At 44.2% G+C, this 26191-nt stretch overlaps 1 long non-coding RNA gene across 1 annotated transcript; it reads right to left on the bottom strand.

Annotated features, from left to right (window-relative positions):
- Positions 1-1462: 1462 nt before the first annotated feature.
- Positions 1463-19592, bottom strand: LOC135403906 (uncharacterized). Its single transcript, XR_010425525.1, has 4 exons — positions 18646-19592; positions 15210-15405; positions 6521-6581; positions 1463-3727 (listed from the first exon to the last, which is right to left on the bottom strand). It is a non-coding gene; the product is annotated as an uncharacterized LOC135403906 (long non-coding RNA).
- Between the last annotated feature and the right edge of the window lie 6599 nt (positions 19593-26191).

Here is a 26191-nt window from a genome sequence, read left to right as displayed (position 1 = left end):
CATGTGACTGTCTTGCAGATTGTGTCCCGGACTCCCCAGCGTCAAGTGCAAGGCAGCACCTCCTGTCCCTGGTCTCTGGGCCTTCAGGGTACACTGGATGTGGACATGGTATGCCTGGGTGTGGAGCAGCTGGGCAGTTTTTCACCTTGATGTTCCTTATCCTTCCATCCAGTAGCCCCAGCTGACAGCAGCTCCCACCCCACACGGCTTCTCCTGGCTCCCTTCCTGCTCTCAGAGGTGCCCTGTGGAGGTCTCCAATGGCTTGGTGGAGCCTGTTTCCCTCTGTACAGCCATGGTGGTGCTTCCAGAGTCAGGGCTGCTCCTCCACTCAGATGAGCCATGAAGCCCCAGATCAAATGGGGTGATAAAAAGCTGGTACTGCATGGAAATGCCTGCCTGCAGTTGCCTGAGGCATTTCAAAACCATAAAGTAGGTGTGATCCTCACTGGGGAGGGCTTTCTTCTGGGAAAGATGAAATAGTCTCAGCCCCGGGCTCTCCATCGCTGTTGCTGGGAGAGGCATTTGTTTATTTTAGTTCACCCCTTCTTACAGAGGGGCTTGCACACACCCTGTGCAGTGGAGCAGGACCACTGTCCATTGCAGGCACCCATCGGTGCCACCAAGGAGATGACAGAACATCATGTTTTCACCCCAGCTTTTACCTGACAATGTGCACCTGCACACAGCCCAGAGCCTGGTGGAAAGGTAAGAGCTGGCCCTGGAGGCACGGCAGAGGGGTGAGGAGAGAGCGGCTGGCTCCCCATGGACACAGGAGCCGGGGGCCAGCGGGGCAGCCGGAGCTGCAGGCGACAGACAGCACACCCTGCCCGCTCCACTGCCACGGGTCTGGACAGCAGGAGGACAGCGAGGTGGCTCTGCTTACTCACAGGAGGGAGGTGAGGTAAAAAGCACCATCTGGCCCACTCACCTTCCTGCTCCTCTGTGGCAAGACCAGTCTGTTCGCCAAGACGTGAGGTCAAGGGCTGAGTGAGCTCTTATCTGCTCGAGGGTGGCAGCTCAAGGCAGAAAGAGACTGATTATTACTCATTTCCTTCTGCCAGTGGCCATGCAGAGGAGGAAAGGAGCGGTATCCTCCCTTTTAATGTTCCTAAATGTAGTCCTGAGAGATGATGAGATGCTTGGATTTATTATTTTTTTATTTGAATGGTAATGATGCACCTAAATAACCTGGATAACCCAAACCTTAGTGCAGACAGTGGAAGGAAAGGAAAAATGCACTCTCTGATGCTGAGCAAGTACCTCCCATCTTAGTGAGATGTCTCAATACTGTGCAAAATGAGCAGCGTGTTCATGTTGTTCAGCACTTCGATGCTTAGGTTCCTACGGTACCTTGTAACCAGAAAACATCTTCCTCACTTACCCTCTACAGCTGCTACAGCAGCCTCCTGAACCAGATTAAAATCCACTGGCCTTTCTGAGTGCTCTAATTTTGAGACTCTTCAGAGTAGGATCAGCACTGCACTTTTCCAGACTCCTTTCTTTATCCAGCTTTGCACCCTCTAGCATTTCTGCTCCATGCAAGGGCACAGCCATCCAGCCTGGCTATGTCCAGTGGAGTCCTGAGTGATGTGTGTGGCTTGGAGCCATCAGTTCCAGGACATCTGGGCAGCATCAAGGAAAGGGTAGCTCTGAATTCACTCAAGCCTCACTGCCCCATATACTACATCACCATCTCACAGCAAGTAGGCAAGAAAACCAGAATTACCCACATTGTAGGGTGACATTGTTTCTGAAGAATGGTTTATTTTATGGTGCCAGAATGCAATTTTTTTTATGCGCAAATGTCTTTAGGAGAGTTTATAGAGACGGGTGAGTACAGGAGCCTCTTTTGTCCTTTGCCTTCCAAGCAGAGCAGCATTAGGAAATGTGAGCACATACACACATCAGTTTCCCAGATTAATTGCTCTGAATTCTCCCACCAAGCCTACAGCACTGCATAACTAAATATACCAGGAAAATATGTTCTCTCTGGGCATGATGACCGGCCCACACATGCTGGAAAATATAAACACAGATAAATACTTTTCCTACAAAACATACACATGATCACACGTGCACTTCTTTTTAGAATCAAAGAATCATAGGATGGTTTGGGTTGGAAGAGACTTAAAGATCACATAGTTCCAAGCCCCCTGCCATGGGCAGGGACACTTTCCAGTTGACCAGGTTGTTTAACACCCTATCCAGCCTGGCCTTGAACACCTCCAGGAATGGGGAAGTGGTCATGCTCTATCAACCATTTTAGGTGGGTTTGGGTTATTTTGTTCCTGACCAAAAAGACTGAATGGATATATGTTAATTGCTAAAGCCTCTCTCTGATCAAGGAGAAAAAGAAAGGTGAATCAAAGGTAGACTGATTTTCACCAAGGAGAATTATAATAACTTGTTGAATTTTTCTATTGCATTAATTATGTGTGATTTGAGGAGATAAAACATTTCCATAGCTCTTTCTGGAGGAGATTAGCAGAATATTTTGGAAATCGCTCTGATCACTCAGGAGTGAGCACTATTTTATTAATCACTATACTGCTATATGGTGTTATAGACAGAGGCTGCTAGAGACAGAGCTAAGAAATGGGACCAGGAGTTCATAGAATCACAGAATAGGTGAGGATGTCTGGAGGTCACCTTGTCCATCCCTCTACTCAAGCAGGGCTGTCTAGTGCTGGTTGCCCAGGACCACGTCTGGATGACTTCTGAATATCCCCATGGATGAAGACTCCACAATTTCCCCAGGCAACCAGCGCAGGTGCTCAGACACCCTCAACAAAAACATGTTTCCTGACGTTCGGAGGGAACCACCTGCGTTTCCCTTTGTCCTCATTGCCTCTGACCCTGTCACTGAGCACCACTGGACCCTTTTGAAAGGTCTTTGGCTTTAGACTAACAGGAAAGAAAAGCTCTCAGGGACTGCATGTCATTTGGACTGCAATGTGACAGATAGCTTTATTACTTCGCATTCATATCCTCTATTGCAATTAGATCAACTGTATTGTTCCAACGCCTGATTGCCTGTGGGAGGCAGGGATGTAGCCTGTACTCTGACTTACAGTATTCTAGGAATTAATCAAAAAATTTTCTATATTTTTTTATATAGAGAAAAAAGTGTTATTATCTCCTTTTTATTATTGCCTTCAGGGATCATCAGGAGAATTCTTGTAGATACATGTCTCACAAGTATTTGAAGTAGTAAAACATATAATAGCCTCTTTTTTCTTCTTTTTTTTTTCTTCCTTTAGAAAAAAAACTGTGTGAGTTGCGTGGAAGTTGTTTGGTGGTGTGTGGGTGTATTATGTGTGTGTCAAACTCGCCGCGGGGAAGTTAATGAAGAGCGAGGAGTTTTGCCTACAACTTAAACATCTCTCTTTCAATCACTCGTTTGACTGGCATTTCGGGGAAAAGACAGTGGTTTGAGGATTAAAGAAAAGCCAGGAATGTGGAGGTGACAGACAGTGACGTTGAGCTGTGGCTGATGTCGCAGCACAACTCTGCAGTTTCTGCCGTAAGGCTGATCTGTCTGGGGAGGTGACAAGTTTGCCGTAGGATTGCTCTGTATTCAGACTCTTCCTGCTCTACAGGCCTTGTGGGGCTGACAAATGCCCAATCACCCCTGTGTACTGCTGGGGGGGCAGCCCCCCATGTCTGACAGCTGTGGGGCACCTTTGCCAACAGTTGTGTGGGTCTCGTGGCACTTCAGTGCTGGGTCCTGGAAATGAAGGTTTACCCAGTTAGACAAGACAGGCTTTTGGCAGTCCTTTGCTGTTCTTGTTGTGTGATGCTTCTGCTTGAGACAGTTAAATGGGCTTTGGAATGAGACAGAGCTCAGGTGTATGAGCAGGAGCTATCACTTGACAATAACCCAATATATCTTGGGGGTGAAAAAGCACTTCACAAATCTGTTAGCAAGAAGGTCTGGGAAATACAAGCATCTCTTCATTCAAGATGAGACTTGGATGATATAAACCATGGTTCTGAGAACAGCTCAGGAATTAATTATGTGGGTTTCTTTTTATTTGGTGGAATATGAGGTAGCACAGTGGGACTTTCTTCTTTAGCCCAATATCTTGCCAGTTGAACAGCTTCTTGGAGTGAACTCATAAAATCCGTGTACAACAGTAGATTTACTACAGCTACATCACCAGAAAATGAGGAAGTGTGAGTTTTTTAACAGGTGACACACTGGTTCTTTGACTACTGGCCTTATTTGTAAATAAGAACATGAATGTCCAAAGGCAAAAATATCGATGCCATTTCAAGTGACAGCTCCTGTGGTCTCCACAGGAAATCACTCTTTTGCAGTTGAGTATTACAGCACATACCAAAAGCCTTAGCACTGGCAACTGAAAGCATTACACACATTTTTGATCCTGGAGATAAAGCAGCAGGCTGAGCTTCCGACCCATAGTTTCATATCATATCAAAAGCACCCACCCTAAAGATGCCAGAGCTAATACTTTTTTATCCTACAATAGTCAGTGGAAATGAATGTTGGATTTACCAACTGGATTTTTGAGTATCTGCTCAAGAAGCGAGACAGGGATGCACTCTGCTCATGGATGGGAACAGTCCTTCAAAACACATCTCTTATTGACTAGTGTTAAACAGGTCACATGTGGTTCTTATTTGGTTTTTGCAAATCCATCAGGCAAACAGCAGGAATCCACCACCCAGATAAGTGTTGTCTATTGGCAACACTTTGCATGTCTTAATTATTGTCAGGTTATTCCTGGGCAGTTCTGGACTGCAAAATGGCAGGAGGTCCCAGGAAGAAGCAATGACCACCTTATTGCCCATATTGTGGTCTGAAAGCATGAAAATGTCCTTTGGGTTGATGCTATTCTTGTGTTCCAGCTCTGCCTTTGCCTGTCTATAGGCTTCACATGGCCCCCCACCCCAACCCTGACCCACCTGGCTTTGGCTCATACCTGTCCCCATGGAAGTGCCCAATATCATTGGGATGACGCTGAAGGCACTTTCTTGGGAAATGCTCTTGAAAGAGGGGAGAGGTTGCTTCTCACTTTCCATAAGGTTAATACATAATTTATTTATATACAGCTTCAAGTGCTGAGTTCCTGGCCAAGACTTGCAGTTCATAAGCCTACAGAAGGCTCTGCTGTTTCCCTCTGGCCACTGGTGTGGGCTGCTCCTCTGAGCCCCCTTCCAACACTGCTGAACCAGACATAGATACCCAGGACAATCCTAGACAGCAGCCTATGTTTAAGTATTCCAAATAGATGCCTAAGGCACGCAGATAGGCAGTGTGGATCTTGCCTTTGATCTCTGCACACACACCACTGCCTTTATCTTTTACAACCTGATGTAAAATCCTTGCCTCCAAAGGCCTGTGATCCCAGCTAAGGATTCTTGCTTCTTCCCTGTTGCAGATGCCAAAAGGATTTATGAGAGGTGCAAGCTGAAAAAAAGCCTCAGGGGAGGAGCTCTCAGTGCAGACGGTTTTTGGTGAGCAGTGCAGGGCTGGCAGCCCTGGAGAACAAAACACTCCTGGCATTTGCAGTTCAGGTTTCCACGAAGTGAGGGGCCGTGAGCTCCTCTCCTGGCACTCACTGTGCTGTGACCTCCCCTCAGACCAGCAGGGAAGGGGTCTGGAGAGACCACGTCCCTCCCTGAGGAATTACCTCTCTGTGAAAGAGGTGCAGTTGCCACTCTGTGTCTCTCTAAAGCACACACTGACAGTAAGCAATGATGTCTCGGTGCATGGCAGGGTCACACTTGCAGGAAATTTTCTGTCCTGTGCTATGGAAGTTGGAAGTGATGCTCCAACAAGCTCTGCAGTCTTACAGAATATGAATTGCCCTCTTTTGACCACTTGTAGATGACCCTTAATATTTCTGAAGACAAATTTTGAATGTGAGCTATGTTGCTCAGCTACATAGGTTCTTAATTTAAAAATAAAAACCCAAACAAGAAGAGCTCTGAGCATGGCCGGTTCCATGCTCCTATTCCATGGGCTATTCTGGGGTCATCATTCTACATTTAATTATATACATTAATTTTAAACCTACTCATCCAAAATACCTTTGAAAGTGGGGAAAAGAACAAAGGGTGGGGGTGGGCAGAAGAAAGAGAGAAGCTGTAAGAGTTGACAAGATTTGCCCCTCAAAACAGAACAGAGGGCAGTGAACCCATCCCAGTTTGGGAAGTGGTGGTTTTGTGGGATGTAAATAACTTCTGAGTGGGTGATCCCAGCTTGGACAGTTGTCTGCCCAGAGAGCTGGTAGAAATAAAAAAATCACCTCCCTGAGGATCACTGTGGAGATTCATGAGGCTACTGCCATCACTTTTCCTGTAGGAAACCACAGATCAGAGCTTCTCCCACTACCTGCTTTCCATCCTCCTGTTTCCTCTCTCACATGCACACTGACAATAGGGACCCTCCTCAGCAGGAATCATTCAGGGAAATTCAACCACACACAAAGAAACACATACAAAGTTTTTCCAGGGCAGTTTAACTGTGGGAAGAGTTAACCAAGCAACTTACCATTGACTGGAAACAAATAACAGTTTTTTCTGAAAGATTCTGACCAGGAGAAGCAGAAGACCTGAGGGTCTTCTTGTAGTATGATGCCAGTAGTCACTCAGAGATCTGGGATTATTTCTCCAGCTTCTGCTTGAGTTTTGATTTTAGCTCCCCCCAAACACTACTGTCTTTGATACCCCCTCTTCCTCTTGCTTAAAAATTACTGCCCTGAAGACAAAACCTGAGAGATGCTCACATTAACATTAATGCAGGCTTGCACTCCCAGCCTCCTAATCCAAAAAAACCCCTCAGTAAACCGCTCACTTGATCCAAATGGTCCATGACACTCACTGAGGAAACTGCAGTGAGACATCCCAGGGTGAACAAGTGCCCAGGGACATCACTGGCAGGAGGAAATAAGCCCATGTTACAGCAATATTTGGATTTAGGCAATGCTTGTGCCTGATGCAGAGACATGAAGTATTAAACACCCGAAGACATCCAGGATCTTACCTGCCCCCAAAACATCACTTCAAGGCCCAGAGCAAACCCTCAGTGGTCCATGAACTGCTCATCATCCTAGTATGAAAGTTACACAGGGGATATCAATCTAAACCAAGTTTGCTGATGAAATTTAGCTGTGGTTAAGAAAATTACCAAAAAAAAAAAAAAATCCAACTCAAGAATTTGGGGATGTTCATTGCAGAGTAGGAGCCAAGGAAACTTGTTTACAGCTTGCTCTCTGTTTAGAACAAATAACCACTAAGCCTTGGCTGCACTTCCCACAAATCACCTGAAAGGATGCCTGTTGGGTGGATTAAACTGAAGCACCCTGAGAGAGTCAGCTACTGCCTGGGATATAGATGAAAACTGGCAGGTTACCTCACTGCTAAGAGGTGATTTACCAAAAAAAAGGTGATTTACCACCTTTTTTCCCCTTAATTACTTCCTGATACCTGATATCTTCACAATCAAGGAGGTGTATCTGACATGCTCCTGGAGCTCTCCAGTTGTGGGGTCTTCTCTGGCCATGAAGTCATAAAATGCACTAAGAATTGCACTAAAGATGAAACTAATGAGAGAGGGGGCCTTAACAATAGATACAAATCTGGAAAACACCTCAAAACATGAGACACGCTCATGAGAGAGTCTGCATTTGGAAACTCTCAGCCAGGGGCAGGGTGAGGGACAAAGGCTCTGCAGCTTTTTCTCCAACCATGGGTAATATCCAACACTGACCCTCACCTTCCCTGCTTGGTCATGGATGTCCCTGGACACTGGGGACATGCCTGGAGATCCTGGCCATCATTTTATCTGCATGCTGGGTCTAAAGAGATATTGTTACCCCAGTAAGAATAGAGATAAAAATGATAAATATCTCTCATTCATCAGCATATTAGATAAGTTACACACACTGTAAAGGAACCAGAAGCTGAGTTTAGAATTTTATGTAAGACCTAAAAAGTATCCTGATCTGAAATGTTTATTTTTGTTTAAATGAGAGAAAAAGTCAAGATGGATGTGCATTATGTTCCCAGACCTTCCCTGAAGAAGCATGAACTTTACAGATTTATAAGCCTATCTGGAAATTTCATCATTCACTTAGGTCATTACCAGGCACAAACCAAGTACAGACTTCTAATTACCTTTAAAAATGGCAAAGATTATCTCCAGGTCCCTGTGAAGAGATCAGAAACCTTGTAGTTATGCAAGTGCATTAATTAGGGCTGGCTGTCTCCAGATTCTGCAGAGGATGGAGTGGAACAAGGAGTGGAGTCTCAATGCAAGAGAGAGGACATCAATTCATAGCTTACACTCTTGTGAAATGTCTGACCTTTGCTGTGAGTACTGAGAAGCACAATAGACTTGACATTAGGAAGCCTGTCTTCACTGAGAGGGTTGTTGAACAGGCTTGGAGTGGATGCCACAAGCCTGTTAGTGTTTAAGAGGCATTTGGACAATGCCCTTATGGATCTGCTTTAAATTGGTCAGCCCTGAATTGGTCAGGCACTTGGACTGGGTGATCCTTCCAACTGAAACAGTCTGTTCTACCCTACAGTGACTTGAAGGACTTTATGTGCTAAAATTTTACCCATCAAACTTGCCTGCAGACTGGCCCTTCTGGATCAGACAGCTCTTCTCTTGGAATGGGTCTTGGCTGTGGCAGGGGTCAGTTGGCTTATCAACTCGAGCCAGGACACAAATTGGTTTCTCTCTGCTTCATCAGCCTGTGCCCAGGGCTGGGCAGAGTTTTCTCTGGAGGTTCAGCCTGAGGCAGCCTGCCCTGTGTCCTTGGTGCTGTTTTTAGGACTGGCACAGTGGCAAAACATACCATGTGTTTTGTTTTCACCAACCTGTGCCTTACAGGACTGCCTGGGAATAGAATTCCCCCTGCTTGTGAAGTGTCCCAAGATCCACACCCTGGCTGCTCCCACTCCATCATTTTGCCTTTTCATAGTAGCAATTCCCAACATACACTGACTATTCTGGGACCACAAGATTTATTGTGATTTTATCAAATTCACATAAAAATATTTAAAAAGACAAAAAAAGAAAAAATAGCTAAACAAATGAGTTTCAAGAGAAACATGATCAAGAACTGCAGACTGAACCAGAGGACTTTCCAGTGCTGGGGTTTTCAGCCCAAATCCCAGTGCTGGCAGAGGTAGGAAAGAGATACCTCTTGCCTTTCAAGTTGTTTGGTGTTTCTCAGCTTCACTCCACCTTTACAATGCAAACTTGCTCACATCAACAATCAAATCTGTGGGCTGAGGAGGGAGAAAAGCAATTCCCACTTCCCATTCTCCTAAACAGTCATCTTTTTTTTAAACAGGTTTATGATGTCTCCTTCCCTGGCAAGAAATATCCGGAGTAAGAACAGCGCAAACCACTTCATAGTGCATTGGCTGAGCTCTCAGATGAAGGCAGCAGTATGTTTTCCTGTCCCCATTCCAGGAGAAAAACTGGCTCCTGTTATGGCTTCTGTTGAATGAGAAAGTCATATCACTACAGGAGGAGATTTCTGAGACCATCTTCCTTTGGCACGTGAAATAGCCCACGTACATCTGTGGCAACCCCTTTAACAGGTTCAATTGGTCCCCATAAAACATTTTGGATAGGTTACATAGATATCACAAAGTGAGATCACACTACATGTTTCACTCGACTCATCCTCATATCCCACTGCTTTCTTCAGGGCAATGATTTCTTGTCCAGAACTGCTCATAGCAGCAGTTATCATTCCACAGAAAAGGTTTGAAATCCTCTGTAGCAAGGAATGTATGGGTTTTCGCATGCTGTATCCACTTTGTTCACAGTTTGCAGGCAATTCAAAAGCAGCTATTGAAGATACTGAGGCAGGCTCTGCCTGTTATGTGAAAAGCTGTTGCGAAAAAAGCTTGTATCAGGTTGGCTGGGGCGTGTTTCTTAGTGCTGAATATCCATAATTTTAACTAAACACACTTTAAATAATACTTCTTTAACTTGTCATACAAAGTACTGCCCCAGAATAATGCTGCCACTTTGGAAACCCAGGGCAGCATTTAAGTAGTTTCTTCTGAATTGCTCTTTTAGCACATATTCATTCCCCAAACCTGTTTTTAGCAGGATGGCTGCATTGGAAGCTGTGCAAAGTACATAAACCTCAGAACAAGATATATGGTGATGCCCATTACTGCTTCCACACAGCAGTGCCCAACTGCTGTGCCAGCTCTTCATGGCAAGAATGCCTTGCTGCTTAGAGAGCACTCCCATGCAGTTGATATTTATAAATAATATAAACCTGCCTTATGTTTGCAGCCTAGTGATGTGCAGATGGGTGTTTATCTGAATCTTGGGGTTGCAAATTCAACAAAGAAGTGAAGCAGTTTTTAAAAAGAAGTGAAGTCTAATTTCAGCAAGCAAGACAAGTTTCAAGAGTCAGCCAGTGAAAGGCTGGAGGATGTTAATGTTTGCATGTGTCCTATTGCAAGAATCAAGCCCACTCAAAGAGAGCATGGCCTTTAAAGAAATGGGAACACAATATATGGCTTGAGAAGGATTAAAAATGTTAATTACAGTTGAAAACATGGAATCACAGAATGGTTTGGGTTAAAGGGATCCTTAGAGACCATCTAGTTCCAACCTCCTGTCCATGGGCAAGGCCACCTTCCACTAGCAGATTGCTTAACACTCCATCCAGCCTGGCCTTCCAAGGATGGAGCATCCACAGCTTCTGTGGGCAACATGTTCCAGTGCCTCACCACCCTCTGATTAAAGGATTTTTTCTGAATATCTAACCTAAATCTCTTCTCTTTTATTTTAGAACCATCTCCCTTTGTCCTATTACTCTCTGCCCATGCAAAATCAATGAAGGGAATGAAAGTCTCATTTGTTAAACCAAGCAGACAGTGTTAATTTAGAAAATACCCACCATTTAAGCTCAAAACTTCACTTTTGGGAACATTTTTAGAGTTTACCCATTGTATCAGTGACTGTCTTAGTGTCATTGTTATCTCTCTATCGAAATTTCTATTTGCATTTCTCTCAGTTTATCCCATCACGTCCATCTGTGCTGCTTTTGCATGTTGAGACACTTATTCAATCCCCTCCAAAGCACTCAAATCCTCCACCTCAAAGCATCCAATAGGCAAATCCAGTTACTTACCACTAGTGTTTCTATAACTAGATTTTGCAGAGGGTTCAATATGCAGAAAAGGTAGAAGACATTTTCAATGAATAAACTGAGAGGGATTTAGGTGCTTTATATTTGTTTGAAATTCAATAGGCGTGCTGTGTAACGCTTTCTCCATGAGCTTCCCAAATGTGCCAGGAACAATGCACAGGCTGAAAGCCAACATTTCAAGGTGCTGCGGGCTCTGTTCTGCTCTGAAGGCAGTTTTGTCCCATCCTCTGGATTTAGTTCTATTTGCTGTGTTTAAAATTTAATACAGAAAAGCCAAACCTGAACTTTCTACAGTCTCCAGGGAGTCATATGTCTGCACTAAAGGATAAGAATTTTTAAAGTGACTAAATTTTGTTTGCTCCTCAGTATCATTTTTTTGGCTAAACCAGTGCAGTACAACTTGTATCGAACAAAGTTGTATCCATGTCAAAGAGCATCTCCCAAATCCTGATCAAAATGCCCCTTGGACCATCCACTTAGGATGTTTAGCAAGTGCTGGACAGCATTTCAGCAGTACTTACTGGTAACACTGGGAGCTCAGCTTCATCCTTACCCCACTTCTCCCACCAGCCCAATTTCACCTGATAATCAACGCTCTGAGCTCATGGTCTTTGCTCTCCCATTGACCATTTTCCATGGATATTCAGCCCAGGAAGAAGGCTCTGTCCTGCCTCCCATACAGACAGACCCAAACACATCTTCTTTTCCCAAAAATGCAGCCTCAGGCTGATGCACCTTCTTCCATGGATAACTTCTTCCCTGCAAATCAGTCAGGCCACATCTCAAAATACAAATGCCACAGACAAACCTTTGGGGCAACTTCTCAGATCCCCCATATTGGCCTGAAAATTGGCTCATTTGGGATCTGTCACACGTCTGAGTATGAAAGGAACCAAATTAATGTTGCTGTTAACCCACCTAAATGGAAACCAGATGTGGAGTGGTGATATTTCTTCCTCCAGTATTAGCCTCTTCAGTTCAGTGTCCATCTTTTAGAGAACAGAGGAGGAATTTCAATTCTAAACCAATTTATCCTAGATAGTCTTATATTTGTGGTATCCCTTTTTCTTGCCAATTTTTCCATTGTGCCTGAAGTTAATGGCCTTCCTCATTTTTTTCCATAATCACTAATTTCCCCAGTATTGCAGGTTGGATTTATGACTTTTACTCAGCATCCCATAATGTCACGAGGCAGCTGAGGATCAATTTTTCCCTCATGCATATTAAACCCAGCTGCACAGGGAGCTCACACTCTGCCAAACACTTGCTTTCTAACAAAGGTCAGAGTAAGAAAATGGAAGGAAACTACTCCTGCTTTGTTTCCTCCAAACTCTGTGAGGTCTGTGTTATCCAAGTAAGCATGGGGAGAAGTTGAAGGAAACCTGATCTCACTTCCAACTGCTGGAGATCCTTTCCAACCCAAAGTCTTCTCCAGCCCCACAGAACTGCTGTGAATGTCACACCTCTACCAGTTACACCAACTGGCCCAATTGCATTGCCCAGACTCTGGCTCACACTGAGTCCTTTCTGATGATGAATTTTTGCCTTCTGTGCTGCCCTGCACATCTGTCAGTAAACCCCAGGTCAGCCAACATTTCTATGCTTTCCTCTGTTTCACGGGAAAATCTCTGTAGCAGGTTGTGGGTCTCTGTTCCAAAAAGAGAGATTTGCCCATGGGCTCCCAACAGCATTTGCTGTTCATGGAAAGATGCTGCCCACCTGCTTGATGTTTCAAGGAAAACTGGCTCCTTGACAGAGGTCTGGTTTTATCTCCTTTGGCGAAGTCTCTGGACTAAAATCCTTTTTAGCCACATCCAAGCTGGTGACCCCTTCTGTTTCATGCTTTGCCTTGCCCAGCTCATAGTTCTCCTGAAAAAGCTGGTTACCACTGCTGTCTTACCCATCATCTCTTTTTATTTCAGTGGTACATAAATTAGAGGTCCTTCATGGTGTCCTGGTTGCAAGGCAGAAGGAGAGGCACAGCCAACCGCCCTCAATGTCACCGTGCTTATGCAGGGAACATCCAGAGCTCTGCTTTGCTGAGTGTAGGAGTGAACCAGCAACCACAGAGAATTTCATTGCTTGCTGTTCAGCCAGCACTTGGTCCCAAACCTCAGTCTCAGAGGCACATGGGATCACAGGGGACATTAAAGCTTTCTTTACTACCTGAATTGCTTCTCATCACCCACTCATGCTCCCTCCTGTACCACACTCTGCAAATCTCCTCCCAGACTGCTGGCACTCCTGAGTAATTTCACATTTACTTTTATGAGTACAAACTCCTGCTTAATCATCTGTAACATTGCCTGGCATCAAAGGTGCTGATTAAACATCTCACTTCCAAAGAGGTTTATTTCACCTCAAGAAAAAATCACCCCCAAGCCTGTGCTGTACCACTGGTACAGTCAGTGCACAATGTGGCATGGCACTGCCTACCTCGAATTTCCTCCCAGGAGAAGTCAGTCATATCTGTAGCAACCTTCCTTGTTTTATTTCTTTATTCAGTGGCCTTCTTTCACTGAATTCCTTCAGCTACTCTGACACCAGGAGAAAAATACCAACGAAATGGGCAAGGGACAAAGTTGAGGTAAAGTTGTGGTATTTTATGGAATAATGTGTGTAACAGCTGTAGCAAACCTAACTTCTCACGGTGATCCCTTTGATATTAAGAATCCTGCAAGGGAATATCTGACAAAAATTAAATACTTGAGCAAATTCTGATTGCTTTCTTCTTCACAAAAATCATGACCATTAGTGAAGTTCCCAATCCCCTCTACAGTGATTCTTCCCAACACACCTCCCCAGCAGAGAAAAGTCTGTTTGCCATCTCTACACCCCTCACTGGATGCCCAAGGTAGCAAGTGACAGGATGAGAGAAAACGGCCTTAAGTTGCCATTAGGGGAGGTATAGATTGGATATTAGGGAAAATTTCTTTACCAAAAAGGTTGTCAAGCATTGGAACAGGCTGCACAGGGCAGTGGTGGAGTCACCCACCCTGGAAGTGTTCAAAAAACATGTACATGTGTCACTGAGGGACATGGTTTAGTGGTGGACTTGGCAGTGCTGGGTTAATGGTTTTGAATCAAGGGCCTTCTTTATATTTGATACCTGATTCACAATGGGACACAACACACTGTAATGCTACACAGAGGTGCTGAAGTTTACAGAGCTGCAACAGGTATACACCAACCAATTTTTATCAGTGTTGGCTGTAGGTAGTTTCTCCCTTTTGAATTTCAGCCTGAGTTTTGGCCTGTGAAGCTTTCCTTTATGTCTATTAAGGTGAGATTTTCCAGGTGGGAGAGAGTGCACTCCCACTACTACAAGATCTGGCACTTTATAAACTAAATGCAGAAAAAAATGCCAGCTCTGGACACTGGCTGGGATCTCCTCACACAAGTAGCTAACTCTGCATCGAGATGTGCTGACTGAGAGCCAAGCACTTCATAGCTCTGTCAGAAAGCACACAGTGTGTTCAGTTGTGCAGAAAACTCATTCAGCTGAAATGTATCCAGCCATTAGTACAAATCTCATCAAGATGGATTTTCTTAACCACTTAAATCTCTTGTGGTATGTTTTAGCAAACTAAAAAGACACCGTGATAATAAGCTATCTATATGGAGACATTTTCTATATGCCTGTATGGTGACCACCTTGCAGAAATAAGAGACATGTCTCCAGTATTTTCCACAACTTCTGGAAAAACAAATACACTCTCTGAAACTCATCAGTACCTGTAGATCTTGCACTCACAGGTAGAGATCCAACTCTCTATCACTGGAAAATTCAGAATAATAACTGGGGTCAGCCTCCCCCTCTATAAAGTGTGGAAGCCAAACCTTGTCTGTGACCCCTAGTCCCAGGGATGCTCCCTAACTACATGCATCACATAGACTTGGTAATATGAGCTACCACCCTAATGCAGAACAACCAATGCTGAGGAGAGTCAGCCACTCAAACAGCTCTCAGATCTGAAGAAGGTACCTGGGTTACAGCTCAAAAGCACACAAGTGCAAAAAAAAAAAGCAACATAGAAAAGGACTCACCAGCTTCAAAAGGTTATAGAATTGGGAAGAAGCGGGGTCCAAATGCCAAAAGTACAGGGTGAAAAAGCAATATTTCTGTTTCCTGCCGCAGAAACCTAGAAATGAATGGTGACTCAGGCATAGCAGACATCCCAGCTCCTGAGATTTCTGAGCAGCCATCAAGAGGAATTGTGGGTCGCAATGACCTGGAGTCTTCCTGCAGAGAGAACAAAATAAGTTTCAAATTTTGCAAAATGAAATGCTTCTTACTGTTGAACTCTTCATTCAGATTTTAGAAACAAAACAAAACAAAATAAAATAAAATAAAATAGGAGTCATGTTTCAGTTGAAATGCTCCCCTGTATATTGACTTCACTGGTGGTAAAGCTGGAAGGATTCTCCAAACCTCAGACTCAGAAAGAGACAGTCTGGCCCATCCAGGCCAGGGGGGCTGATCTGTGTATGGAAGGCAAAAAGGCTGCAGAAGCCTGAAGGCATTAAAACTGAATTCTCTTGTTAATTACCTGCTGTTGTACCAACACATAAAATGCAAGTGGAAATAGCATGAGAGCTGCACCTCACACAAAGCACCTCACACTATCCACTGAACCATGGCTCCATGCCATGCTGGAGTGTGCTACACATCTGGGAGAAAAAACCCCAATAACCTAAACAAACCACGGAAATATATCCAGTCTCCAAAGTAAGTGCCCAAGGTGCAGCCTTGTCCAAGACTGTCATTTGCACGGGTATCTCTCAGTTTCTCACATCTCTGGTCTTCCTTCTTTAGAACTCGGTTGCACACAACAGATGAGAGGTGTTGTGCAGATGCTGTGCAGAAATCAATACAGCTGAAACCAGAGGAGGGCATTTCTGAGCAGCATCCAGCCTTACAGTGACCTGAGGGCACCGTCTCCTCTGACCTTTCAGCCAGCTGCACAGCACTTAGTCTTCTCTGACCCAAACAAGCAAGAGACTAAAGTTGTATTGAGTGAACTCCAGGCCATAACCTGTGATTTAATATTAAAAGCACAATGCCACCAATCATAGTCCTGCAAACAAATGTAAAGTCAGAGTTACCAGCAATCTGACTGGCCAAGAATAGCCAATGGTGTGACACTGGTGGTGTGTTTGAGGATCAGATTGTGTATCCATCACAAAGCCCTGCTCAGGACCATGAGTTTCCAGACAGCAGTAGGAGGGTGAAGTTACAGCTGCTGCTTCCAAAATGGCCAATAAATCTGCATACCATTGGATGTCACACAGACCTAAGTATGTCATTACATGCATCCACATACTAGCTCTGAACAAGGAAAAGGTTATGAAAAGTCTTTATAGCTCTTAACTGGAAAAAAAAAAAGTGAGGAATCTCATCAAAGAGTAAATCCTTTAGTCCTCTTCTGCATTCAGCAGATTTTACTACATCTCTTCCCATGACATTTGTCCTAAACAAAAGAATAGAGAAAGCCTCAGTCATCTGCATATCACTTTGTTAATCCCAGCCCACATTCTCCTCCAAATATGAAGGGGTATGAGGTATGAGAAAGCTAGCTCCTGTTCCTAAATTTGTACTAGTACCTAACGGGTGCCATAAATAAATATGTCTGAAGTGCCCAGCTGACTTTGGATGCAGGCTTGGGATTTGCATTACAATTTTTATCAGTTGTTCCAAAGACTAGTTCCCTCATTAACTGATGTTTTTGCCTGATAATCACTACACAGCTTTACCTGTGACACAGGGATCCTGTTTGGTGGATGACTTAATGCAGAAACCTCACAGCATAAAGAGCACAGGAGAGGTGTCATGTTTATTAATGCTCAGAGGCTGCCACAGTAAGTGCTTTTGCAGACAATACGCACACTTGCTCTGCAAGAATGTATAACTAATGCATTTCTGGAAGTGATCTCATGAAGCAGAAACCATGAAGCCAAGAACAGATGGGAACCAAACTTTCACCCACTGCTGCATTTTGAAATTAGGAATAATTTCTACATAAGAACCCAAATGAACAAAGAGATTGCAGAAGCAGAAATGCACAGGTTATGGTTCTTCTGGTCTTAACTTTGGAATATTCAAGTCTTCCCAGAATCGCATTTACTTTCAGTGATTACCCTTCTCTTTCTTTTTTTTTGATAAAAAGTGTGTAACTCTGAGAAAATAATTACAGCTGAGGTAATGCAAAGTGATCAGTGAATGCTTCTGTGTATCATTAAATATGCTGAAGCAAATTCTGGATTTTTATCAGTTGCAAATGGGGGGGAGTTTGGTCACAGCACACTAGTACAGACAGCTCAAGGAGTGAGAGGAAGAAGAATTTACTACTGGGAAGCAAGGAACATCTTTTGTCTCCCACATCCTACTAGGCTGAGCCTAAGAAAAAGTTGAAAGGAAATTCATCACACAGAGGATGGGAGGTAAAGGTGGGTGGAAGGGTTGACAAGACAACAGGGAAATGATTCTGGAGAAATACTGAACAAGAAATAAGCACAGCAAGAGGACCAAGGGAACCAGTTGTGAGTTTTATGAATCTGTAGAAAGCAGGAGGCATGTTTAGTTGTGTATTTTTTAACATCTTGGAAATAAGTTTTGGGGGTTTATTAGTTTCTCTCCCCCCTTGGTTTTTTGGTTTTTTGTTGTTTTGTTTTATTTTGTTATTTTTTTTTGCTTGTAGCAAAATTTGAAAATTAGGTTCAAGATTAGAATTTCACACTACAGATGTGCCATGAGTGTGACCATCTAGCAGTGGCTCACACAGATGATGCCCAGCCACAAATTTCAGGGAATAGATTGTTTTTGTAACAATCCCTCCCCTGTGTGCTGCTTGAGGAGCATGAATACATCCTGAAAAAGAAATAAAGCCTATGGACATGCCTAGGGCTGGAACTGCTGATGAAAATTAGATCTTAAATTGCCATTTCTGATAGCATAAGGAAAGAGCTGTTGAAGTGTTGGTTCTGCTCTCTATGCAATGAACTCCTTGGGCAGCTTCGTGCTGCCCTCACTGGGGGTAACCTGGACTTCAGTTTGGACTATATGGTCACTCTGGCTTCTGCACTGGTGAGCTGCTGCTAAAATCAGGAGCAGGTGAGAGATAAGTGGGAGGGGAAATGCTGGAAGATGTCTCACCAGTGGAAAGTCACTGCCTGAGCAAGCAGGAGTCTGCTCCTTACACAAACCCGGAGATGAAAAGGCCATTTCAGTGTATTTCATATGCACTACAGAGCAGTAAAGCTACCTGAACTTTGAAAGGAGATCAGAGCTCATCTTCTGGCTTGCTATTGAATGATTGTACTCTAATAGAGGGAAAATAATTGTAAAGGAATCAAAGAGAATGTGGGTTAAGTAATTATGTAACACATCTAATGGAGATAAAAATGAGGGAGATTAAATGGGTTCATTGGTTGGGATTTTTATATGTTCTTTATTAAAAATGCAAAGATGAAAGACATGCAATACCTTTAACAAATATGTGGCTGAAGTGCAAGATTCACATGAGTTGCACAGCATCTTCTCTGGTGAGAAAGGACTTCTGTGCAGAGGAACAGCCAGGCTGCATCTTCCTGAGTCCTCTGAGGACCTGCCTGCACCTCTTGAACATTCCTGTTGGAGGCAAAACAGGTGCTTGGCCCTGGGTCTGTCTGTACCTGCAGATCTTCAGAAAGAGGAGGCAGAAAACAGCATTATCCTTTTTCTCTGGTGTTTAATTCTTCTTCTAAATCTATTTTTAGGGTCTTTTGAAGTTCCTGGGAGCAGGTCTCTGGAGCAACTCTGTTTTGCTCCATCAAAATATTCTGATCTTCCACAGGTTGTGACCGAAACACCTCTTCACTGACATGGTTCAGTGGTGGACTTGACAGTGATGGGTTAGTGGTTGGACCTGATGATCCTAAAGGACTTTCCCAACCTAAACAATTCTATGATTCTGTGGAAAGAAAGGAGATCCTGATGGTTTACAGGCTCAGCTCCAGCCTACTTCACATCCATACACTTATTGTGCAAATATTTATCTAACAAACTCACACTGGCATAAACTTCCCCCAACATCCAAATCTTTCAGCCTACAACATCAGGTATATGTTAAAGAGAGCACAGGGCCAAAAGGTGTTACAGGATGAACTGCTGTCACTTCTCTTTCTTTTCAGAAGGGGAAATTGCAAAGATATTTCTTATTAAAAAGATACATTGAACAAAATGCACTGGGGGGGTTGACCCTGACTGGGTGCCATGTGCCCACTGAAGCAACTCTATCACTCCCCTCCTCAACTAGACAGGGAGGGAGAAAAATATAACAAAAGGCTCATGGGTGGAGATAAGTACAGGGAGAGATCACTCAGCCACTGCTGTCATGGGCAAGACAGACTTTACTTAGGGAAATTAATTTAATTTGTGACAATCAGAGTAGGATAACAAGTGATGCCTTAAGCCCCTAATGGTTTTCATTTTTCTAATATTTGTAAGACTTATGAGTTTTATAAGTAGGTTTAAAAGCAGAAACCCCTTCCTTCTTTGTCCCTTGTCCCTTTCCCTTTCTCCAGTACCCTTGTTTATACATTCCCTAACCCTCTTACCCCATTCTGTGCTCCCCATATCAATCCTGCTTCTGAATACAGCAGAATTGTTTAGTCTTTTGTCAAGGCAAGGCCTAGACAGTTGACAGAACAGCATATCTGGGCCTAAACCACAGAATAGGTCAAGAATTAGGTAAATATGTGCCCTTTGTGCTCTGATGAAGTTGAAGATGATGAAGTAAGTGGTCCCAAAAAGACCCCAGACCCAATTCTCAGGGGGAGGGCCAGGGGCGGTCCAGAGGAAGGGCCAAAGGGTGGACACATCTGGGATTGGATGGATAATGTTATAAAAGGTAACCTTTCGGGCACGGCCGGCGCGCGCGTCGTATACCATCTACTGCCTTGGCAAATAAACCCTTTCATATCTCACCCCTAATTAACTGCTCCGGAGATTTTTTTCAGCACCAAAATACACCGGCAACACAAGGAACAAGAAAAAATATAAAAACACCTTCCCTCCAACCTTCCCTTCTTTCTGGGCTCAAGTTCACTCTCCAGTCTTTGAACTCCTCCCCCAGGTGTCACAGAGGAACAGGGAATGGGGGTTGTGTTCTGTTCTTGTCGCTTCATCTCTGCTGCTCCTTCCTCCTCACATTATCCACTTGCTCTAGTGTAGGGTCTCTCCCATGATAGTCCCTCATGAGCTTCTCCAAGACAAGTCTCATCCAAGGGCTGCAGTTCTTCATGAACTGCTCTGGCATGCGTCCCTCCCACGGTCTGCAGCCCTTCAGTCACAGCCTGCTCCAGCCCACAGGGTCCAAGACCTGCCAGCAAACCTGCTGGGTTTTCCATAGTGTCACAGCCTCCTTCAGGCACTCACCTGCTCTGGAGTGGGGTTCTCCAGGGGCTCCATGTGGATCTCTGCTCCACTATGAACCTCCATGGGCTGCAGAGGCACAGCTGCCTCAGCATGGTCTACATCATGGACCTCAGGGGAATCTCTGCTCCAGCACCTGGAGAATCTCCTCCCCCTCCTTCTGCACTGACCTTGGGGTCTGCAGAACTGTTCCTCTCACTTATTCTCACTCCTCTCTCCCAGTTGATGTTACACAGCAGTTTTTTCCCCTTCTTAAATATGTTGTCACAGAAGCACAACCACCATCACCGAGGCATTCAGCCTTGGCCAGGGGCCAGTGAGTGGGAGAGGAGGGATGGAAAAGCCAAGGAAAATGAGAGGCTCCGGCTCAGTGCAAATGAAGAGGTATCAGATGGACATGCTGGTGGACAAAGGTGATCAAAACCCTGGGCCAGGCCTGGGGAGGGCAGAACACAACGACATTTGCCATGGCCTTGAACAATCATGTGGCCACAAGGAGGATGCTCTGAGTATATCTCCAGCACTGAACCACTGAATTATCTGGTTAGAGGCAATGGCTAAATCCCAGTTGACCACAGGAAAAGATAAATCAGGTCTCAAAGCTACAGGTTATTTCTGCATGACTTTAAACAAAGTATTCCCCAAGTGCAATTTATATTTTCCCCACCATTTTCACTGCTGGGCTTTGTGTGCTGTCTCCCTTTTCTTCTGCTTAGTTTCCAGACAGGGAAAACTATTCACATAAAAGTTGATTTCTTTTAGGAGTGTTTGAGAGCAATAAAGAATGGCAGTGTCTTTGTGAGCCCATCACGTACCAAAGAATGGTTCTTTTCTGTATCAGCTGTGGAGCATCATATCTTGTTTTGCCAGTCCTTTTTGGTCTCCTAAGCAGCAACGACAACAAAATTAATAAAAAATAGGAAGTTCAAGATAACTTGTGAGATCTTAAATTCTGGTTTTCAGGAACAACTTGCAATGCTAATTTGAAAGTGTAAAAGGTTAATACATTTTTTGGTGATGAGAAGCAAATCATGAATACTTGAGTGGGCTTAGGAGCAGGGGAAAAATACCTTTGATGTGGAATAGTACTCACAATATGAGGACAGGCAAAATACTACCTATTACTGTAATACACGGATTTTTTTGCCTTCTGCTTTGCATTGATTTTGTATCGTGTGAATCCACTGACTTTAATACAGTAATTATTGATTTGTAGTAGTGAAAAAGAGTGGAGAATCTAGCCCCATTTGTTAGAAACAAACAAGGCCCCTTTGCCATTTATAGCAAAGATTTTGCTTCAGCTCAAGTACAAATAAAACAAGTTACAATTGAAATACAATTTGTTTTCCAGGTTCAGACTGCAGAATTTCCTTACAGGAATTTCAGTTCAGCCACTGGACAGCGGTGCTTCCAGCATCTAGGAAACTAGAAAATCTCTTCCAAGCTGCAGAGGAGTTGCTTCATAGAATCATAGACTGATTTGGGATGGAAGGGACCCTTAAAGCTCATCTAGTCCAACCCCCCTGCAGTGAGCCTGGACATCTCCAACTAGATCAGATTGCTCAGCATGTTCATTTGTAGCATGACTGCAACTTATATTCCTCATGGTTGTGGTGGTGATAAGAAGATGAGCTCCAAACAAAGCTCCTGAGCTCTGTTTTTGCCCTCAAATCCACAAACTCAACCTGCAGCACTCAGACCCTGGTAGTTGCAGTGACTCAGCCTCCATTGCCCTGTCCCTGCCTCGTTGCTGAGCCTGCCTGGTCCCATTTCTGCCTCCTGGGTGTCCTCCATATCTCCAGTGCCCCACCTGGGAAGCACCACAGTAATTTCTGCAGGCAAGGAAAGGCAGGTATGGACTCCCATCCAGGAGCCAGCTGCACTCTTCTCTGACAGACAGCATCAGCATCCAATATCTACCTTCAGACACTTCATTAACCTCCTCCATCTAATCCCAGCTAAGCGGATTTTCCCTGATTCACTGCCAATCAATCAGTGATTGGGTTTGTTGACAATCATAAAGGCAGAAATGCCCATCTCTGTGCTTCAGATGCCACGTCTGATCATTCCGTCCTCTTGGATACTTTTCTTTTTGGTTTGTCCTGGTGCAATTTGGAGCTGCCAAAATATTCCCTCAGTAATAAGACCCAGAACTGTGACCATCAAACCCACACCAATAAATGCCCCTCAGTCTGGCAGGGGCATGTGAGTAATTTGAAGGTTTGAGGTTGAGAATCTTTCCTTGGCTGACATCACTTAATGAGCTTCTCAACGAACACCAAGCCCACAGCAGCTCTTAGGAAGCCTCCTGTCTTTCCATGGTCCTTGATTCACTCAAAAACGAGTGAGGCCTGGGGAGCCTGGGACCAGGATCTCTAGCTGGAGCTGAGTTCTACTGTCACAGCAATATAAGAAAGATATTAAGCTATTAGAGAGTGTCCAAAGGAGGGCAATGAAGATGGTGAAGGTGGATATTAGAAAAGGGTTCTTCACCCAGAAGGTGGTTGGGCACTGGAACAGGCTCTCCAGGGAAGTGGTCACAGCACCAAGGCTGACAGAGCTCAAGAAGTGTTTGGATGATACTTTCAGGCACCTGATGTGACTCTTGGGGATGGTCCTGTGCAGGGCCAGGAGTTGGACTCGATTCTTGTGGGTCCCTTTCAACTCAGCATATTCTGTGATTCTGTGTTTCTGTGGTACTAAATAGCTGAAATACCCTAACAATTCCCCACGAGAAGAGCAAGATGACTGCATGACTCTTGACTTTGTGGAGACAAGTGTAAGCAAGCAGCAGCTGCCTGGGAACTGCAAGTGTCCTTCATTTAGGGATTGCTTCCATGGCAAGATGACATTACTTTTCCATAACTAAGAAGTGCACATGAGCAGATCTGAGTTACTGGAACTGCACTGGAATTTCCAGGTGTAATACCAAAAACAAAACCTGACATCTTCATGCTAGTTCCTCCTGGCAGCTGTGTCAGCCCATGATTGAACCTCTGTGGCTCCATCGGCAGCGCTCAGCCAGGGAAACGTGACGGTGGACACGTCATCCTGGCAAAACTGCACTCCCAGGGGTGTGACTTCTTTCCCTGGTAGAGGAAGGTTTTCCTATGCCTGCACAAAATACAGCCCTGTGAATTGTTGTGTGCACAGTAAAAGCACTTTGCAGGGATAATGCTGCACAAGCCCAGGCAAAGGTGGGTGTTTGGAGCAGCCTAACCTCGGTGTTAAGCAGTAGGAGGGAGAGTTTTCTGTGTTATGCATGGCCCAGGTAATTCATCACACTGAAAGTACCATGCAAACAGAAGCAAATAAGATGGCTTGTTCAGTCTCTCATGAAAAGGAGAAGCCATTTCCAAACAAAGCAGCCGTGAAGCTTTTTGGTCTCCAGAAAGCTCATGTTGGGACGTACATCTCACTGTCAATAATTCTGTGGTACATGGTAACTGTGGTGGGGAGTATAGGATAGAGTCCCTGAAAAACAAGTTCTCAGAGAAATCCTGAACACAGAGGCTAAGCATGAGGAATGATTTAGAACCTTGCAGCAAGGAGGGAATGAAGGACCCCATCCCTCACCCACCTTCTCAGGTGGACGGTGCAAAACAACGCCACTGCCTGCACATCCTCCAAACTTCAAGCTAATGTTGCAGAACCGACCTTTGTATGGCTGTTCACGTGGGCTGACGTGTTACAGGGATGTAACAGCATAGATAAATGATTAAGGAAGAAGAAAATGGGTTTAATCTCAAGGTAGGATAGCTGAAATGTGCTTTAGTAAGACATTGATTCAGCTGCATCAATGAGCACATCTGTCAGCCCGAAACATGGAGTACTTGTGCTATCTGCTGACCAGGAGTTACCTTCTGTACTGATGCCTGAAAAAACGTTGGTCCATTTATGTCCCGTGGTGCTGGTAGACTTCTGATTGATTGACTAAATTAAAGTTGCCTGAATAATTCATTAAATAAATCATTTATTTGAGGAATTTCTCTCCTGTTTCGTTTGCAGACTGGAGTGTGGCACAAACAATATCACACTGATTTGACATTATTTCTCAGCTACTTCTTACCCATAATTGTAGCTCAGTCAACAATGCTGACAGCTCATTTCCCATGCTTGGTAGCCACAGTGCTGTCAGCAGGGAGCATTTCTGGTTGGTTCCTGACAGTCTCAGCCCCAGTGGAAGAGGGGCTGAGGTTTCACTGAAGCCAAGGTCAATGTGATGCCATAAGGAGCAGAGCAGAGGGATGAGTATGACAATACCAGGTCTGTAAGGTGAAGAAACCCTGTGACAGCTCTGTTCTTTGGAGCAAGGCTTTTCAGAGTCCTGATTGTACTGTGGAAAGGCACCGGGGGCTCCTAAACCCAAACATACTGTTCACTGAGAGCACAGCACTCATAAAACCCTCTGCCTGTGTCTCCACAGACCAGATTCATGGGTCACTGCCTGGAGAGCTCAGGACTAAAGCCCTCCCCTTCCCCCCTATCCACTTCCCCTCCTGTGCTGACTCATTTGCAGGTGGAAAACCATCCATCTCACCCTAATCCTTGAAGAGCAGTGAGCCAGTCTTGTCATGGCCATGGAGAAATTGGGTTTCCCATGGCAATTTTTACACATATTCATTTAAGCCAGCTACTTACAAATATTTTCCCGTTCATTCTTAAATACTCCAGACTCATGAGAATTCCTGTGAGTTAAGTCACTGCCTGGAATACCCATACAAAAAGGTAATAACACAGCCTGCTTTAAAACCATGCACATATGTTCAAGTCTTTGCCTCTGCAGCATTTTTCTAGATTTAGAATTAAGATAGGAAGGATAAAAAAACAGGTGGGAATAGAAAAAGAAAACCTACCCCCAAATTCAGGATGTCTCCTGACTGGTGGTCCCTTCTATTCCTTTCCTCCTTTGTAAAAAGACTAAAGAGGAAATTAAATGTCCACTTAACTAACATCACTTTGGCCTTTCTCTCTGAAAAGGCCCATGGTTTTTAAACTATGTGATACATGTTGAGTAAATCTGCCATCATTTGTGTCCTATCTCTTAGAGGTTATACATCTTGGAGCATCCAAACTGCACTGAAATAAAGGTCATGATCCTCTCAGTGCCATGTTTCCAACGGCACACAGCTAAATCTTCAGCTCATCAATGTTTTTAAATTCCTTTGTGTACTTAGTGTTGTATCTTGTTACTTTAACGAAAGAAAAATACACTTTTGAAACAAGGTTTCAATACTGATAGCACCACAGGCACAGTTTTTTGACCTGGCTTCTGCCTAAGAATATTCAGTGCATTTTTTTCAAGGATTAGCTTGATGGATTTTTTTCCTCCCTTGGCTTAGCAGTCTTGAAATCAATGGAATCACACAAGTGGAAGGCAAAACTTCAAGATTACAGAAATTCTGGCACCTTTATTATGAACACAGACTTACCAACCACAAAAGACTCATTCTGAAATTCAAAGCATGTGGGCTTGCTGACTAGTGGTGGAAGGAATATTGACTCTGTTTACTTATATATGAAGATCATCTGTATTGCCAGGATAAAAGCACAGAAGATAGGATGGGAGCTAGTCTCCAGAATTACACAGATTCTCTTGAAAATCATACTTAGGCTC

Source organism: Pseudopipra pipra, chromosome 1 (genome assembly GCF_036250125.1).
Source record: "Pseudopipra pipra isolate bDixPip1 chromosome 1, bDixPip1.hap1, whole genome shotgun sequence".
Taxonomy (NCBI): domain Eukaryota; kingdom Metazoa; phylum Chordata; class Aves; order Passeriformes; family Pipridae; genus Pseudopipra; species Pseudopipra pipra.
Note: the sequence above shows the minus strand (reverse complement) of the source record. Positions and strands in the feature narration are given on the sequence as shown.